Source organism: Silene latifolia, chromosome Y (genome assembly GCF_048544455.1).
Source record: "Silene latifolia isolate original U9 population chromosome Y, ASM4854445v1, whole genome shotgun sequence".
NCBI classification, from domain to species: domain Eukaryota; kingdom Viridiplantae; phylum Streptophyta; class Magnoliopsida; order Caryophyllales; family Caryophyllaceae; genus Silene; species Silene latifolia.
In genome coordinates this window covers 299,570,193-299,583,935 of record NC_133538.1, presented here as the reverse complement: position 1 = coordinate 299,583,935, position 13,743 = coordinate 299,570,193, and the positions used below count along the sequence as shown (strand labels likewise).

Sequence of the window (13,743 nt, the reverse complement as noted above, 5' to 3'; positions counted from 1 at the left end):
TGACATGTTTACCAAGCCACTTCCGCATAGCAAGTTCCAACACTGTTTGGACTTGCTAAATATCCGAAGTCTATAATTGCCCCTTTGTGGGCAATATCTAAGGGGGAAGGGAGAAGAGTTTTCTGGTACATCTGGCATCTATGGGGGTGCATCTGGTACATCTGTCTATTTGTGAGAGAATTCAAGTCAAGGTGGAGATTTGTTGGGTTTGTGCCATGATTCTTTTAGTCGCCGCTTCGAACGACTATGCGGGGTCTCGCTGATACGTGCATATTCTATACACTTTATCTGCGGTTTTGGCACGTATTTCCATGCGTATTTGTTAGCCTTAAGCTATTATTTCTCCCGAAACGATTTACTTTGAATTTTCTATGATTTATTGTAGGAATGAATGGAAGTAAGCTAAATCAAGCCTAAATCGTCCTCCGGAGGCAACTTCAGGTAAGCTTGGAAGAAGGAAGTTCGGATTCACCCACCTTGGGATGCGTGCAAAGGAGTGAAGAGCTGAATTGAAGAGAGGAAGAGCCACTGCACAGCACCACCAGTCGATCGACCACTCCTTTCAGTCGATCGACCGTTGAAGTCAGCGTAAAAGTTGTTCTGCATTTACCAGTCGATCGACCATGCTGACCGGTCGATCGACCAGTCTGCGAGCTGAGATTTATTTCTTCATGTTAGACTTTTAAAAGCCCAACTTGTAATTGAACTTTTGGCATCTTTTATCAGTAGAACGCAGCAATTATTAGGTTATGCTATTCATTATTGAAGAACTCAGTTTTTAGATCTAGCTTTGGAAACAGAAAACCGGGGAATTCGATACTTTGTTCATTAATTCAATTAGTAAGTTTTTTATGCGAATTCTTTCTTCCTTAATTCCTTGTTGTTTCAATTCTTGTTTTCATCAATTTAATTTCAGCAATTGAGTTCCTACCCTTTTGTTTTTAGTTCAATTCAATTATGTCAAATTTATCCTTTGCTATTAATTTTGAAGTTAGTATAGTTTTAATTATGCGTAGGTAATTTCATTGATTGGGAACTAGGTGAGCCATGGCGTAAATTAGGATTGTTTTGTAGTATGAACCCTTCCGTGTTGGTCTTGTTATCTTTGAAAAACCTTTTTGCTAGAATAAAAGATTAGTAATTTGAATTATCGTTAGATTTGCAATTTCTCTTGAGCGAAAGCTTTGAGAAATTCTAGAGAATTAATAGACCGTAAGGTTATTTAAGCATCGATCGAAAGGCCAGCTTGTATTCCCTAAGACCGTATTATAAGACCTCTACTACTTTACTGGCCTGACCATGCCCTGGTGAACCGAAGTTCCCGATCTTCCTTTTATCTTGTTGAGAAAATTCATTTTAGCAATTAGTCAATTTAGTCAATCAATCTCAAAACCCCTCAATTAATTGTTACTTTAATAGACTGAAAAATAGCAAACAAAATCAACCTTGTCTCTCTGTGGTTCGACCCTTACTATCACTAGCTATAGTTTTAGTTTGGAATTATAAATTTAATTTTGATACAAAACGACGGTAGCAAATTTGGCGCCGTTGCCGGGAAGACGGTGTAATTCTGTTTGCTTTATTTTAGTTTATTTTTCTTGTCTCAAGGAACTTTGGTTCCTTGAGGCGTTGCTTACCTTTGCTTCTAGTTTTGCTTTTGCACAGTTAGAAGACAGGTTTTTGAGAGGAAGACTTGAGTACTCTCGTTTTGGCAATTATGGCTACAATATATGATAATCTTCAGCCGAAGGAGCACCACCTTCCAAAGGGGCACCAGTTACCTACCCCTAATACCGGTAACTTTAAATTTCGTTCCTCTTATATCGATTTAGTGGAGCGAAATCAATTTGCTGGTCTACCAGATGAGGACCCCTTGAAGCATATGGAAAGTTTCACAGACTACTGCTGTTCTATACCAATACCAGCTGGGGTGACTCAGGATGAAGTAAAGGGGTTGATGTTCTTATACTCCTGGAAGGATTCGGCGCGAGATTGGTACCGCTACCTTGATAGGGTAGCAGCTGGAGTCACGGATTGGACATCTCTAGCATTAGCCTTCTACAAGAAGTACTTCCCACTTTCAAAGACTGACGCCTTGAGAAACAAAATCACAAGTTTCCGGCAAGGAGTTGATGAGGATTTTTGTGAAGCATGGGGACGTTTCAAAAGTTTGGTCCGAGCTGTCCCTCATCATGGCTTCCAGCAGTGGTATCTTTGCAACTTATTCTACAATGCTTTATATGATGATTATAAGGTCATCCTGGACGCAGCTGCGAATGGTAGGTTTCAAAACAATACCGGTCAGAATAGAGGTTGGAACACTATTGAGGAGATGGCGGTCCATAGAGCCGAGTTTGGGAGTTCACGTGGGAATTCACTAAGCAAAGTGATGAAATGAGTACCGTCGTGACACTCATTACTTCTATTACTGCCCGTCTTGAGAGGCTCGAGGCCTCTGAAGCTTCCAAGGAAAGAGTTGAAATTCATATCCATAATTCAGATGAGACCGCAAAGTTGAGAGAAATGGTCCAAACTCTTTTGATTCAAGTGGCGAATATGGAAGCAGCCGGGATTGAGTCCTCAAAGAATTTTGTGAAGCAGTTGGAAAAAATAGAGGCTAAGCAAGTCGCAAATTCTTCAAACAAATGTGAAGGGCCAATTGAAACGATTAATGCCATTAATCTCAGAAGTGGCCTCTCTTATGAAGGTCCCGACAAGCCAAGAGGAGACTCGGAAAATGATGAAGAGGCTAGTCTAATTTCTGGTACAAAAATGAGCTCAACTCCGGATTTCCGTCGATCGACCACCATTGTCGACGATCGATCGATCATAGTCGTCGATAAAATAGTTTCTGATCAAAAACTATTCACACCCAGCACAGGAAGTCGATCGACCAACATTGTCAGTCGATCGACTGAGTCACCTGACGAGATTAATTCCGAACAAGAACTGTTCACGCCCAGTCAAGTTGGTCGATCGACCACTCATACCAGTCGATCGACTGGGTCTTCAGTGCAAGACGCAATTCCGTCAACTAGTTTGCATGATTTTACACTTATTGAAGATTTGACGGAGGTTTTAAACTTACGAAAGCCGAAGGTTACTGATCCTACGGCCAGTGTTGCAGTCCCGTATCCGGAGCGTTTAAAGAATACTAAGCTGGAGCGTAAGTTTGGTAAGTTTTTGGAGATGGTCCAGAATCTCGAGGTAACGGTTCCGTTCACTGATTTAATTACCCAGGTACCCTCTTACGCTAAATTTATGAAAGATATTTTAAATCGTAAGAGAAATTTTCGTGATGATGGTAATGTTGCTTTTGTGGAAGAATGTAATGCTCTTTCGCAAATTAATGTACCACCTAAATTAAAGGACCCGGGTAGCTTTTCAATTCCTTGCACTATAGGTAACCACGAAATTGGAAAGGCCCTTTTGTGACTTAGGGGCCAAAGTCGTGTCATGCCGTATTCTCGTTTGCGAAAGGTTAAATATTGGTAGACTTAAGGTGACCGATATTACCGTTCAAATGGCAAATAGATCGACTCAGAGACCTATAGGAGTTCTAGAGGATGTACCCGTTCGAATGGGTAAGTTTTTTATCCCTGTCGATTTCGTTGTTTTGGACATTGCTGAGGACAATGATACCTATTATTTTAGGTAGACCGTTTTTACATACAACAAATCGTAATAGATGTCAAACGCGGAACCATAACCTTAGAGGTAGGGGATGACACCATTGAGTTTAGTCTTGCTCACAAGGCGACTGAACCTTCTGATGAGGATACGTGTTATTCCATTGATATTGTTGACAGGACTGTTACTTGTAATTGGAGGGAATCCTTAGCCAAGGATCCCTTAGCTGATCTAACTCGTTTAGATGAGTGTGCAGGTAATACAGTGGAGAATGCTGAGGAGCCAGATGCTTTGGTAGCCTCAATGGAGAGCTACGAGCTCAATGAGGAAGAAGATGAGATGCTTTTAAGCTTGGCCAACGAGAACTTGGTCAACACTTGCTACACCATTGAAGCTGATTCTGTCTATGCTTGAGAGGTAAAGGTGCCGGTCGTAAGACACTTCCTCCTAATCTTAAGTATGTCTTTCTAGATGATACGGAGCAAGACTCACTATTGTTAGTGCTAAGCTTAATGATGACCATTGTCCTTTGATGTGTGTGCTTAAGAAAAACAAGAAAGCTCTAGGTTACTCTTTGGATGACATTAAGGGCATCACCCCGATGTTTGTATGCACATGATAGAGTGGAGGAAGGCCACAAGCCTTACGAGGCATGTGTCAACGCAAGTTGAACCCGAAGATGCGAGGAAGTTGTTATGGCCGAGGTGATGAAACTACTCGATGCGGTATTATTTATACGATGGCAACTCCAAGTGGGTTAGCCTGGTTCAGTTAGTCCCGAAGAAAGGAGGGACTACCGTGGTTAAAAATGAGAAAAATGAATTAATACCAACTCGAGTAGTGACAGGGTGGCGGATGTGCATTGATTATAGACAGTTAAATGCCGCCACCAAGAAAGACCACTTCCCCCTCCCTTTTGTTGACCAAATGACTGAAATACTTGCTTCTAACAAATTTTTCTGTTTTCTAGACGGATATTCAGGGTTCTTTCAGATCCCTATTCATCCGGACGATCAGAGTAAGACCACTTTTACCTGTCCACAGGGTGTTTTTGCATATCGTAGAATGCTTTTCGGATTGTGTAACGCCCCTGCTACCTTTCAGAGGTGCATGATGGGGATTTTTTCTGATTATATAGAGAATATTATGGAGGTATTCATGGATGATTTCTCAGTTTATGGTAGTGACTTTGATCGTTGTTTAGCTAACCTTGATAAAGTCATGCAGCGTTGTGTAGATGTTAATCTTGTTTTAAACTGGGAAAAGTGTCAGTTTATGGTCAATGAGGGAGTTGTGTTAGGGCATCTAATTTCTGATAAAGGTATACATGTTGATAAGGCAAAGATGCAGGTGATTGAGCAATTACCTCCTCCCGTGAATGTTAAAAGAGTGAGGAGTTTCCTTGGTCAGGCTGGTTTTTACCGGCGTTTCATTAAGGATTTTTCAAAAATTGCTAAACCACTTACACATTTGCTCCTTAAGGATGCTGTCTTTGAATTTACTGATGAGTGCCTTACCGCTTTTAACAGGTTAAAGGAGTCCCTAGTTTCTCGCGCCAATCATTCAGCCGCCTGATTGGGACCTCCCATTTGAGATCATGTGTGATGCCAGCGATTATACGGTCGGTGCAGTTTTGGGACAGCGGAAGAATAAAGCTTTGAATGCCATATATTATGTGAGCCAAACTCTGGATGAGGCTCAAATTAATTATTTTACCACTGAGAAGGAGTTTCTAGCTATAGTTTTTGCCTTAGACAAATTTCGGTCTTATTTGTTAGGTTCTAAGGTTATTGTTTATACTGACCATGCAGCGTTGAAGACTCTCTTTGTTAAGAAAGATGCGAAGCCGAGGCTTTTGAGGTGGATACTCCTTTTGCAGGAGTTTGATTTGGAGATCAAAGATAAGAAAGGAGCAGAGAATGTGGTAGCTGACCACCTATCTCGTCTGCAGCTGACAGAAAGGGAGGATTCGTTGCCCATTAATGATTCTTTTCCTGATGAGAGTCTGTTAGCTATTACTACTTCAGGGTCTTATCCACCTCCGTGGTTTGCTGATTTTGCTAATTTTGCTGTGACAGGTAAGATACCACCCGAGCTTTCATGGCTGCAGAAGAAGCGGTTTGCTTATGATGTTAGACAATATTTTTAGGGTGATCCTTATGTTTTCAAAGAATGCGCAGACGGTCTCATCCGGAGATGCGTGCCTCAATGGGAGGTGAAGGATATCCTAGAGGCTTGTCAATCTTCTGCTTATGGTGGTCATCACGGTCCATCCAGGACTGTGGCTAAGGTACTCCAATCTGGTTTCTATTGGCCAACTTTGCATGCAGATTGTCGCAATTTTGTTGCTGAGTGCGATGCTTGTCAAAGATCGGGGAATATTTCCAAGAGACATGAGATGCCACATGTAGGCATTCTTGAGGTTGAGATTTTCGATGTCTGGGGCATTGATTATCAAGGACCTTTTCCGAGCAGTCAAGGTAATAAATATATCCTCGTAGCTGTAGATTATGTATCCAAATAGGTGGAAGCTATTGCTACTCCCCATTGCGATGCAAAAGCCGTGATTAAACTGTTTAAAAAGATTATTTTCCCTCGTTTTGGTGTCCCTCGAGTTGTCATTAGCGATGGGGGAATGCATTTTAAAGAGAAACAACTTAGTGCTTTATTGAATAAATTCGATGTCTAACATCATAGAGGTTTGGGGTATCATCCCCAAACTAGTGGTCAGGTTGAGGTTTCTAACAGAGAATTGAAAGAAGTCTTAGCTAAAGTTGTTTCTAAATCACGGAAAGATTGGAGTCTTAAGTTAGATGATGTCTTATGGGCTTATAAAACTGCGTTCAAGACGCCAATCGGGATGTCACCATACCGATTGATTTATGGTAAGACATGTCATCTGCCTGTTGAGTTAGAGCGTAAGTCTTGGTGGGCTATATGTGATTTGAATTTGGATCCTAACCTCTCTCGTGAGAAACGCATGACACAGCTGAATGAGCTAGAGGAATTTAGGCTGCTGGCCTATGACAATGCTAGGATCTACAAGGAGAAAACAAAGCGCTGGCACGATAAGAGAATCATCAAGCGCGAGTTCCATATTGGCGATAAGGTACTCCTTTTTAACGCTCGTATCCGTTTATTTCCTGGTAAGCTGAAATCCAGGTGGACTGGCCCTTACACGGTCACAGCGGTCACAAAGTTCGGATCAGTTGAATTGGAGACCTCTGCTGGAGAAAGGTTCAAAGTTAATGGCCAATATGTGAAGCATTATCACGGATCAGATGCATATGTTGGGAAGGTCGAGGTATTGTACTTCGACCCGTTATCGGATGATGCAAAGTGAGGTAAAAAGGTCGTGCGGGACCTTTTAAACCAGCGCTAACCCGGAGGCAACCCGGGTTGTAACTTTTTGTAATTAGGAAGTTTATTTTGTTATTTCTTTTAATTTGCATTTTGAGCTTTATTTATTTGTTTATTTCCTTTTAATTAGCATTTCTTGGTTTGGAAATTTTGTGCGGCTTTGATAATTTTTGCAGGAATTTATTTTTATGCAAAGTGCGTAGGTGGTTTACTGGTTGTTTGTGAGAGAAAGACGGGAAATTATGATGGCAAAATGAATTTTTGACGAACTAAAGCTTAATTGCCAGCGTAGGCAGTCGATCGACTAAGTGATTCATTCGATCGACTGAGGTGGAGAAAGCAGAAGCTACTGTGTATAGGGGAGTGGTTGATCGACTTGGTCATATAGTCGATCGACCACCACACGGGAATCCAGAAGCTGTGTAAATGGAAGACCGGTCGATCGACTGAGTCAAGTGGTCGATCGACCATTTCGCGGGTTCAGAACGCGTAATAATAAGGGAAGTTCTTTTCTATTTTCATTCATTCTTTCACTTCACACTTAATCAAAAAAAAATCAGAGGATAGAAACCCTTGTTCTTCTTCCCTTTGCGATTTCCAACTACAAATCCCCCTTTAATCTCGAATTTCTTGCTTAATCCTTCAAGTTCTCGTCTAAGGTATGCCCTTAATCTTGCTTCCATCCTTCTTATTTGATTTTTATGCAAGTTCCATGCCAGATTTTCGAGCATTGTGTCATTGAGACGGAAAAATTGATTTGGGGAAATCGATTTTGGGGATTGTTTTCTTGCCATTTTTGTGCTTTGATTGCTTGTTCTACCCTTTCCCCCCTGATTTTCGAACCTAATTAGCAACTAGGATGTGTTTAAAACCGTTTTCCCCAAATTTCGAACCCTAATTTGGATTTTCAAATTCTGATTTTGTTCGGGTTTTCGTAATTCGAAAATGTTAGGGGATTTTTGTTGCTAATAGGGATTCTTTTGCAGGCAACAACAATGTCAAAAGGCAAGGAACACATATTTGAAGGGCAGTCGAGTCAAGGAGCTGCCAAGCGGCCAAGAGGACCGCCACTGATGATTGAGGCTACCACGGATAGTCTACCTGACTATCCGCAGGTTATCTTTGCTAATTCTACTCAGCGTGCTAAGTTTTCTCTTTTTGTTTCGAGAATGAAAGTTACAGCTACCCGATTTCTTCATAAACCTACTTTGGAGAAATTAGGTCATTATGAGTCGGTTGTGTCCCCTCGCTAAACGGGACAGGTATGATGGGTCTAGTGGACATGGCTGAGTTCACGTATTACATTTTGACCCTCGAGTTCTTTTCGTCTTATGCTTTTAACTCAGCTGCTTTTGCGGAAAATAAGACTAGTGCTTGCATCTCCTTCCGGCTATTCAATGTCAATTACTCCTTGACATTAGCCGATTTCGCTAGATTTTTGGGTCTTTACTTCGAGGGCAGAACCACGGATACCTCTGATGTTCACCGGGTCATGTGGTCTTGCATTAGTGACTTTTACGGACCTAAAAGAACGGGCACTTCCGTCCACTTGCCCCCTCTTCGTTATTTTCTACGGCTAATGGGTAATACCATTTTCGGCCGTAAAGAGTTAAACAATGTGAATAACATCGAACTGTCTATTTTAGCGGGCTATCTGAACATTGAAAGTCGGATAGCCCGTATCTATAACATCGCTTTTTTTACTGCCGCTCACTTTCAGACTGTTAGTGAGGGCACATTGACCACTATTGCTTGTGGCGGATTGGTGACGCGTATCGCCAACCGTCTTGTTTTACTTTTCCCTCGACAGGAGGACCCTATAGACCCTGACCTGCGCTTCATGGACCTTGCTTACGCGAGGGCTGTCCATTGGGTCGATAGACAAATGCGGTGGAAGATTGATTCTTTCATCTGTGACCGCATTCCTGTTCTTGGCTACCCTTCTATCCTGCCCCTTACCACTGTTCAGGGGGCAGCTCGGCCGCCCTTGCCTAGTTACAGGCTTCCTATTGTGGCGGCCACTGCTACTGCTACCACCTCGAGGAGAGCTCGTGCCTCCTCTTCGCAGACACCCTCTTCCTCCACTCCTGCTCCCACTGGCTACCCAGCCACCTTTCGACCACCCACACCTTTGGTCGTCCCTCCGGTCATGGACCAAAGAGCAATGTCACGTGTACTGGGTGATTTGTGCAGGAGCTTTGACCAGCACAGGCTAGACACGGCTCTAGCCCTGTACCCAGTCTACGAGGAGTTAGCCCGGGGGGGATGCTCCCACAGGGTGCTTGGACTCACCTTTCCTACTTTGTTCCCCCTGTGGGCGGCTACCCTCAGCCTGCCAAGAGACCACCTCCTACTACTACTGCTGGTGCCTCCACTTCCAGGAGAGCCACTGCCGCTACTGCTGAGGCGGACGAGGAGAGCGACTCGGGGTCCGGTGAGTCTAGTGGTGAGGAGTACGACGGTGGTGATTAGATGCTGGTGACCTCCCCGTTTTTGGCTGGTTTGGGGAGGTCGTATTTTGTGAGTTCCCTCCTTTCTTTATTAGTTTCCTTTTATTTTGTTATGCTTTTATTCTCCCATATTTCTGCTGGTGATTTGTTGATGAGCACAATGAGGGCATTGTGCGTTTTGGTTTGGGGAGGGTATTTGCATATGCCTTTTGTTTTGCATCTGCATTTGTTTTTTATTGCATTTCAGTCACATGTTTAGTGCATTTCTGTTTGCATTTGTTTTTCTTCCTTAAAAAAAAAAAATGAAAAATTCATAAAAATCAAAAATATCACGTTTACTTTTGCATATAGTTGAGTCGGATTGGAGTTATTAATGATGATTTTGCACTATTAGTCAAATATGCCATTCCTTGCCTTTTGACAACTGTTTAGCAAGAATTAAAAGTGACTTTTCAAATTTTTTTATGGAATTCATTTCGGGTAATTAGACTTGACTCATTATTTTTGGCAAACTACTTATACTTTCTGAGATATAGAGCCCATAATTGGTGACATTCATGACCGGTTAATTTAGGATTGAGAGTAGTACTCCCTTCATTTCATGTTTTGCACGTGTATGAGTTTTGATTGCTTATTGCCTATACGCATTGGTTTGTGGTCGGTATTGCATGTTTTGAGAACTATTGCATCCTCCCCTTTCCCATTTTACCCCATTAACTCCACTATAAGCCATAACTGCCAGTTGCCCTCAACTACATCCCATACTTAGCCTACCATTGTGCCAAGCTAGGAAGTAGTAGAGGAATTTGTCGATTTAAGCTGTTTTGGTTCGCTTTTGTAATGTTGGAGCGAGTATTTTTGAGAAGTGAAGGAAAATATTTCAGCCTGAAAATAGAAAGAAAGAAAAAATTCAGAAAATGAAAAAAAAAAGAGAGAGGACATATACCTAGGCAAAGAGCACTGGCTGTGACAGGGTGGTCGATCGACTGGTGATGTTGGTCGATCGACTGCCCATTCCAAAAAGAAAAAAATTTTGAGAAGTGAAGAAAAAAAAATGAAAAAGAAAAACAGAGAGAAGAAGAAAAAAAAAGAGGAATTTGAAAATAATAATGATTTGGTTGAATAGAGAACACGCCTCATGTGCCTACTTCATGAACTGGAGGCGTTTGTTTGGGATATTGTGTTGCCTAGTCATTAAAGGCATGGTTTATATTTCGAGTTGGAGGAATGGGACGCGGTTTTTAATGGTTCGTTAGGTACTAGCTTGGCTCTTACCTTCACAATTCCATACTTGTTTTGCCCTTATTTCCCACTTGGCCTCACATATCCAAATTTTGCAATAGTTCGGCATGTAATAGTCCTTGACGGTGGTTATGTGTATGTACGGTAGTTAGAATCATTATTCATACTAGTCAAGCATACATGTTTTGTCGGTCGCAGTTTAGGTGAGAGACTGTATTTTCTTTCCTCTCTTTTACATATAATCTTACCATTTGCTTTGCTGAGGGAAGAGTGACCCGGGAGAGTCCGAATCTATGAGTCTTGCAAGGTCGAACGCCCGATTTAATTCCATGATATGCATAAATATGTTCACTTGATTTAAGCTTTGCAGTAGTTGAATATGTGCATTAAACGGTTTGGCATTGACTTGTAGCTAGCTCTGAGATATACTCATTTCTATTTAGTTTTTATATGGGTCATAGTGCTTGCTTGGGGACAAGCAAGGTTTGGTTTGGGGATATTTGATACGTGCATATTCTATACACTTTATCAGCGGTTTTGGCACGTATTTCCATGCGTATTTGTTAGCCTTAAGCTACTATTTCTCCCGAAACGGTTTACTTTGCATTTTCTATGATTTATTGTTGGAATGAGTGGAAGTAAGCTAAATCAAGCCTAAATCGTCCTCCGGAGGCAACTTCAGGTAAGCTTGGAAGAAGGAAGTTTGGATTCACCCACCTTGGGATGCGTGCAAAGGAGTGAAGAGCTGAATTGAAGAGAGGAAGAGCCACCGCACAAAGACCACCAGTCGATCGACCACTCCTTTGGCCGATCGACCGTTGAAGTCAAAAGCTCGCATTTACGCATTTACCGATCGATCGACCATGCTTTGGCCGATCGACCGACCATCTGAAATGAGATTTATTTCTTCGTGTTAGACTTTTAAAAGCCCAACTTGTAATTGAACTTTTGGCATCTTTTATCAGTAGAACGCAGCAATTATTAGGTTATGCTTTTCATTATTGAAGAACTCAGTTTTTAGATCTAGCTTTGGAAACAGAAAACCGGGGAATTCGATACTTTGTTCATTAATTCAATTAGTAAGTTTTTTATGCGAATTCTTTCTTCCTTAATTCCTTGTTGTTTCAATTCTTGTTTTCATCAATTTAATTTCAACAATTGAGCTCCTACCCTTTTGTTTTTAGTTCAATTCAATTATGTCAAATTTATCCTTTGCTATTAATTTTGAAGTTAGTATAGTTTTAATTATGCGTAGGTAATTTCATTGATTGGGAACTAGGTGAGCCATGGCGTAAATTAGGATTGTTTTGTAGTATGAACCCTTCCGTGTTGGTCTTGTTGTCTTTGATAAACCTTTTTGCTAGGTTGAAAGATTAGTAATTTGAATTATCGTTAGATTTGCAATTTCTCTTGAGCGAAAGCTTTGAGAAATTCTAGGGAATTAATAGACCGTAAGGTTATTTAAGCATCGATTGAAAGGCCATCTTGTATTCCCTGAGACCGTATTATAAGACCTCTGCTACTTTACTAGCCTGACCTTGCCATGGCGAACCGAAGTTCCCGATCTTCCTTTTATCTTGTTGAGAAAATTCATTTTAGCAATTAGTCAATTTAGTCAATCAATCTCAAAACCTCTCAATTAATTGTTACTTTTATAGACTGAAAAATAGCAAACAAAATCAACCTTGTCTCTCTGTGGTTCGACCCTTACTATCACTAGCTATAGTTTTAGTTTGGAATTATAAATTTAATTTTGATACAAAACGACGGTATCACTCGCTGACCTAGCAGTCATGCTTATCATTCTGTATTAGCTCTTAGAGAGTATTATATAAACTCTCTAAGTCTCTACCTAGCAGTCATGCTTATCATACCGTCTGAATCTGTAATCTGAATACTCTTCACATATCAATAAAACTCTCTCCCTTCTGCCATGTGTGGACGTAGCTAACACACCGTTAGTGAAGCACGTAAATCTGTGCGTTTGTCTTTTATTGTTCTTTATTTGTTCTTTCTTGCTTTTGTTATAACACCTGCCAAGTTCGACAACCACTACTACAAAAACATACTGGCTTTCAAGGGTCTTTTAAGTTCTATCAAGTCCTGTTAACCCAAAATGCTGAAGCTGCCAAATTGGTGAAACTATACGCTGATAATATCGAGAGTTTCTTCCAGCATTTTTCAAATTCTATGGTAAAGATGGGAAATATTACTCCTAAAACAGGTTCAAGTGGTGAAATCAGGAAGATCTGTAGAAGGGTCAATTACTAATTTGTAATTGAAGATAAAGACAGTTCAGACTGCTGATTTTGTGCATCCTTGTGTTTTCCTTTTTGTTAAAAAAACAATTATTTCTTGTATTTTTTTTTAAAGTTACTCATCATTGTGGTTATTGAAGGTTTGGTATCCCTTGATTAATATTATCATGTTTGTATGTGTTTTGGTATTTTTCTACCGAATTAGGTTAAGCAAGGTCAATGCGGTCTTATTCGCTGTATCTTAGTGATATTGTTTACGTGAATGCTAAATATGGAAATTAAAGATGCAAGGACAGAATGACACAAGAGATTTTGGTGACACGGAAAACCCAACGTGGGAAATAACCGCGGGAAGGAACTGTACCCTTCCAATGATTGCACTAGCTTTTAATATGAGAATGAGTACAATAGAGATGGTGCATTAATATGGCTAGCACGATGTATTGTGTTTGTATTCTTTTTCTTGAATGATCTTTCTTCTCCATCTCCTTGGCTATTTATAAGGTAAAAACCCTAGTCAAGTCCAATTCCTTGCACGGCAAGAAACCTTGTATCCGGGTCTTACTGGGCTTCTTTCCTTAATTCGCTACCTTGGACTCTAATCTCCCTGATCTTCCTAAAATCTCCCTGAGATCTTCCTGGCTTCTTTTACTCGCGAGCCTTTTGTGGTTACTAGATTTCTCGGCCCAATTCATCAAATAAGTCTTGATGGACCTACTTCCCTATTAGGCCAATATACAGAATTTGGCCTAAACAGTTTGCCCCTAATTCCTTGTGAGATACACCTCGGTACATCGAATAAG

The 13,743-nt window shown here is 41.0% G+C and overlaps 1 non-coding gene and 1 pseudogene across 1 annotated transcript; one reads left to right on the top strand and one right to left on the bottom strand.

Annotated features, from left to right (window-relative positions):
* LOC141626683 (peroxidase 72-like) overlaps nt 1–13,096 on the top strand; it is a 32,146-nt pseudogene extending 19,050 nt beyond the window's left edge.
* LOC141635249 (small nucleolar RNA R71) lies at nt 2,091–2,199 on the bottom strand. The gene has a single exon (XR_012539948.1). It is a non-coding gene; the product is annotated as a small nucleolar RNA R71 (small nucleolar RNA).
* Nucleotides 13,097–13,743: the final 647 nt, after the last annotated feature.